Genomic DNA, 6,000 nt, shown 5'->3' on the forward strand with positions numbered 1-6,000 from the left:
CCCAGAGGACAGTGGAGGCCCAGTCTCTGAATTCATTTAAGAAAGAGTTGGATAGAGCTCTCAAAGATAGTGGAATCAAGGGTTATGGAGATAAGGCAGGAAGAGGATACTAATTAGGAATGATCAGCCATGATCATATTGAATGGCGGTGCAGGCTCGAAGGGCTGAATGGCCTACTCCTGTACCTATTGTTTATTGTCTATTGTCTATTGCCATGAGTATTTGTTACCCATCTCTAATTGCTAAGAGTCAACCACATTGCTTTGCGTATGAAGTCACATGCAGACCAGATCAGGTAAGGTTGGTATGTTTTCTTCCTAAATAGGTATTAGAATAGCAATTTATTGTCACTTATATTTAGGAAAATACAATGAGGTGAGCAGGCTGTGGGACTACTTTTGTTTGGGATTATGTTCAGCATGGACTGGTTGGACCGAAGGGTCTGTTTCTGTGCTGTATGACCCTATGACTCTATATGCATAAGTTGCCACAATTTGGCGCCATTTTACTTAGAGAAATTATAAAGAGAAATAATTGAGACAAAGGTAGAACAAAAATTAATCTTTTGTTTCCACCACGGCTCCTGGATTTCTGGATGGCTACGGGCCCCATTGCAGAGGCCATCCCCAGATGCTGTCAAAGCAAGGATTTCCATACCAGACCCACCACGCCCCCAACCACCAAAACCCAACACCAAACCCACTGTGTTCCCACCACCTAAAACCAACATCCAGACCCACACCCCACCAACAAAACCCTACACCAGATCTACAACTCCCCCACCACCTAGAACCAACACCAGACCCATCGTGCACCCACTGCCTAAAACCAACACCAGACCCACAGCGCTCACACCGCCTAAAACCAACACCAGATCCACAGCGCTCACACCACCTAAAACCAACACCAGACCCACAGCGCTCACACCGCCTAATACCAATACCCAGACCCACAGCGCTCACACCACCTAATACCAATACCCAGACCCATCACGATCCCACCGCCTAAAACCAACAACAGACCCACAGCGCCCCCACTACCTAAAGGCAGCTCCAGACCCACTGTGCTTCCACTGCCTAAAAACAACACCAAACCCATCATGTCCTTACCACCGAAAACTAGCACTGGACTCACCAGGCTCACACTGTCGAAAACTTATACCAGACGCAACGCACTCCCACCACCTAAAACCAATGCCAGGCCCACTGTGCACCCACAACCGAAAACAAACACCAGACCCATTGGCCCCCTCTGCTTAAACTAACACCAGACCCACTGTACACTCACCACTGAAAACCAACACCACACCCACTGCACTCTCACTGTCTGACACCAATATTAGACCTACCATGCTCCCACTGCCTAAAACCAACACCAGACCGGCTGCGTTCCCACCGCCTGAACCTAACACCAGATATACCATGTCCCCAACGCTGAAAACCAACACCAGACCCATCGCATTCCCACTACCGAAAATCAAACCAGACACACTGCGCTCGCACTGCTGAAAACCAATACCTGACCCACCGCAACCCCACCGCCTAAAACCAACACCGAAAACACTGTGCTCTCATCACTTCAAACCAACACCAGACCCACCGCATGCCCACTGCCTAAAACCAACACTAGGTACACCACGTTCCCACCATCTAAAACCAATATCTGACCCACCTCACTTCCTCTGCCTAAAACCAATAGCAGACCGCTCTGACAGAAACTAACACCAGATCCACTGTACTCCCATCGCCGAAAACCATCACCAAACCAACCACGCTTCCAGAATCGAAAACCAACAGCAGACCCACCGCATCCCCACTGCCTAAAACCAACAAGAGACCCGACTTGCTCCCGCCGTTGAAAATCAGCACCATACCCACCGTGTTCCCACCACCTAAAACCAACACCCGACCCTTCTCATTTCCTCTGCCTAAAACCAACACTGGACTGCACTGCCAGAAACCAACACCAGACCTACCACGTTCTCATCATCCAAAATCAACACCAGGCTCACTGCACTCCCACCACCTAAAACCAACACCCGAGCCACCTCATTTCCTCTGCGTAAAAGCAACACCGGACCAGACCACACTACCAAAAACCAACACCTGATCCACCGTATACTCACTCCCGAAGACCAACTCCAGACCCACCGTGCTCCCAATGCCAAAACCAACTCCAGACCCACCGTGCTCCCATGCATCTAAAACCAACACTGAACCCACCGCATTCCCACAACCTAAAACCAACACCGGACTCACCGTATCCACTTCGCCTAAAACTATCCCATACCCACCGTGCTCTGACAGCCTAAAACCAACACCAGATCCACCACGTTCCCACAGCCGAAAACCAACAGCGGACCACACTATCAAAACCCAACATTGGACTCAGTGCGCTCTCACTGCCTGAAACCAACACCAGACCCACCACACTCTCACTGCCAAAAACCAGCACTGGACCCACTGCACTCTTGCTGTTAAAATCAACATCAGACCCATTGCATTGCAACTGCCGAAAACCAACACCAGACCCATCATGTTCCCAACACCAGAGCCACCACGCTACGAGTGCCAAAACTCAACACCATACTCAACACACTTCTACTGCTTAAAACCAAACTCTGTAACCACTGCATGGCTGCCATAACCAGGAGGGATTGATGGGTCTCACCGGTTAGGAAGGCAAGAGGATTTGAGTACAGCAGCAAAGAGCTGTCCAAGGTCTTAGTGAGACCACGCCTGGAGTAATGTGTGCTGTTTGTGTCTCCTTATCAAAGAAAACCTTTACTAACCACAGAGGGAGTGCAACAAAAGTTCACTGACTGATTTCTGGGATGGTGGGTTTGTTGCATGACGAGTGATTAGGTCAATTAGACCTGTCGACTAGACAGGAGTATAGAAGAATAAGAGGGTGTCTTGCTGAAACATATAAAACACTGACAGGGCTTGATTCAATAGATACAGGGTAAATAGGAAAAGGAAAGTTTCCACCTTAGGGAAAGAAACACAGATATATTTCTGAGGTAGTGAGCTGTTGTGATCTGGAATGGACTGTCTGAAAGGGCAATGGAGGCTGAAACAACTCCTGAGAGGCCAATATCACATCACCAAGTCACCCTTTATTTACAGGTGGAGAGTCCTTGACACTGATCCAGCTCCCTCAGAGGCGGCTCTCAGAGGGAACAGAACCCCTGACACTCCTGTTTATATCTGTCAGCCAGGGCTCCCCGATTGGAGCAAATTAACAGCCCCAGTCAGGAAATTCAGTTTGTATGAGGTCCAGCTGGCTGACATTGTTCCAATCTCTAGAGAAGCAGATTTGTTAGCCACTCTCCAAAGCAAGATGAATGTGTACAATCGACAAGGAACTATGGTGGCAGTGCAGGAGGACGTGGAAATGATTGGAAAGATCTTCTCAACGCCTTTCTCCAATGTCATATTTATCGACGTTGAAATAGTTTTCATGCCAATGGAATATGAAAGTATGTATTAGGAGGAGGACTGGATCACTCAGCCCCTTCAGCCTGTTGCCCCATGAAATGAGATCTTGGTCGATCAGATCATTCCGGATTGTACGTGGTTGAAAGAATGGAGAAGTGGGATTAATCCACTGGCCACATGAGGAACACAGTGAGGATGATTCTCACCACAGACAGAACACCTGGAGAGGGAGATTAACAGTCCAGACGTTCCTGCAGCTACAAGACAACCAAGAAAAAATACAAAGAAAAAATAAAAGCCTCTATTTATATAGCATCCTTTACAATCCCAGAATGCTATAAAGTGTTTTGTAGACAATAAAGTACCTTTGAAATGCAGTCACTGTTGTAATGTGAGGAATTTAGACATGTTTGCAATAAATGCAGCATTTGCCAGCAACACCCACACAGCATGAATATATTTTTAAAACCTATTTACACACAGGAATCTCCCAATGGCACCAGGAATGTGTACAGAATCTGTTTTTATCAATAAGGGTGAATGTTGTCAGGATACAAGGGAGAATTCCGTAGGTCTTCTTCAAAATAGTGCCACTTAAATCTGCATCACAACAAAAGTAGGCAATTAATGTGTTAGCTGGAAGACAGTGCATCACTCCTTCAACCCCTTCTGTTGAGACTAGTAGTTGTGACATTCTGGTCTTCTGTACTTGCATCCTTGGCTCAGATCTGGAACACACAATCCTCAGACTAAGAGGCAAGGCTGTTACCCAGTGAGTTGGGACCAATGCATACTCACTGCAAGTGGAACTGCCAAGAGGTGACTTGAATTTTTGATCAAGATGGGAGTCAAACTTTGAGGAGGACACGCAGGAAGGAGCTGAGGCCAGAATTAGACCAAAGGCAAGAGTGCAGCGCTGGAATAGCACAGCAGGTCAAGCAGCATCTGAGGTGCAGGAGAATCAATGATGAAGGGCTTATGCCCAAAACGTCGATTCTCCTGCTTCCCAGATGCTGCCTGCTCTGCTGTGCCTCTCCAGCAACACACTCTTGACTGTGATCTTCAGCACCTGCAGTCCTCACTTTCCCCTTCAATCAGACCAGCCTGAGTTCAGTGAATGGTGGAGCAGGTTTGAGGGGCTCAATAGACAATAGACAATAGGTGCAGGAGTAGGCCATTCATCATGATCATCCACAATAGTATCCTGTTCCTGCCTTATCCCCATAACCCTAATTCTCGAGATGCTGATTCAGTGCTGATAGGTTGGAGCATGGCAAATACAATCCCACAATTTGAGAAAGATGAGGGAGAGAGAAACCTGGGAATTACAGACAGCCTAGCCTGGGACAGTGGTTAGCACTGCTGCCTCACAGCGCCTGAGACCCGGGTTCAATTCCCGACTCAGGCGACTGACTGTGTGGAGTTTGCACGTTCTCCCCGTGTCTGCGTGGGTTTCCTCCGGGTGCTCCGGTTTCCTCCCACAGTCCAAAGATGTGTGGGTCAGGTGAATTGGCCATGCTAAATTGCCCGTAGTGTTAGGTAAGGGGTAAATGTAAGGGTATGGGTGGGTTGTGCTTCAGCGGGTCGGTGTGGACTTGTTGGGCCGAAGGGCCTGTTTCCACACTGTAAGTAATCTAATCTAAATTCAGTAGCAGAGAAAATGCTCGAGTCAATCTTTATGGACAGTTGGAGACTATCAACTTGATTCAACCACGCAACATGGAAGGAAAGTCAAGTTTGACAAACCCACTAGAGTTTCTTTTGAGAATGTGACCAGCAGAATCAATAAGGAAGAATCAGTGGATGTTGTACATTTGGGTTTCAGAAAGCTTTTGATATTGCTCCGGACGAGAGATTATTTTGCAAAACTGGGATTGCTGATAATATATTGGCATGGACTGAGAATTGATTAGCAGATGGAAATCAGTGAACAGGAAAAATAATGTAACAAAAGCATAAATTGCTGGAAAATCTCAGCATGTCCAGCAACATTGATGGAGAGAACTCAGAGTTAACATTCTGAAGTTTTCCAATTCTAAAGAAAAGTCACTGGACCCGAAACATTCAAATCTGCTTTTTTTCTACAGATGTTGCCAGACCTGCTGAGATTTCCCAAGAATTTCTGTTCTTGTTTCAAATTTCCAGCATCCATGGTTCTTTTATGTCGAGGAAAAATAATGGGTTTTTTTAAGAGTGGAAAGTGTGACTAGTAGGGTACCACAGAGATTAATGCTTGGATCCTACCTATTCACAAGATATATCAATGATTTGAATGAAGATATTGAATGTAATATTTCCACGCTTGCTTTTGCAAGACAACAAAAAACTAAGCGCGATTATGAGTGGTTAAGAAGATGTAAAGAGGCTGCAAAGTGAATGATTTAGACAAATTGAGTGACTGGACAAATACATGGAAACACAGTTTAATGTGGATATCTGTGAGGTTACCCACTTGGTGAGCAAAAGCAAAGTAGCAGAGCATTAATTAAATGGTGGCAGATCAGGGAATGTCAACTTACAAAGGGACTGAGATGTCCTTGTACACTGAAAACAAGCAGTC

The sequence above is a fragment of the Hemiscyllium ocellatum genome, chromosome 28 (genome assembly GCF_020745735.1).
Source record: "Hemiscyllium ocellatum isolate sHemOce1 chromosome 28, sHemOce1.pat.X.cur, whole genome shotgun sequence".
Lineage (NCBI taxonomy): Eukaryota > Metazoa > Chordata > Chondrichthyes > Orectolobiformes > Hemiscylliidae > Hemiscyllium > Hemiscyllium ocellatum.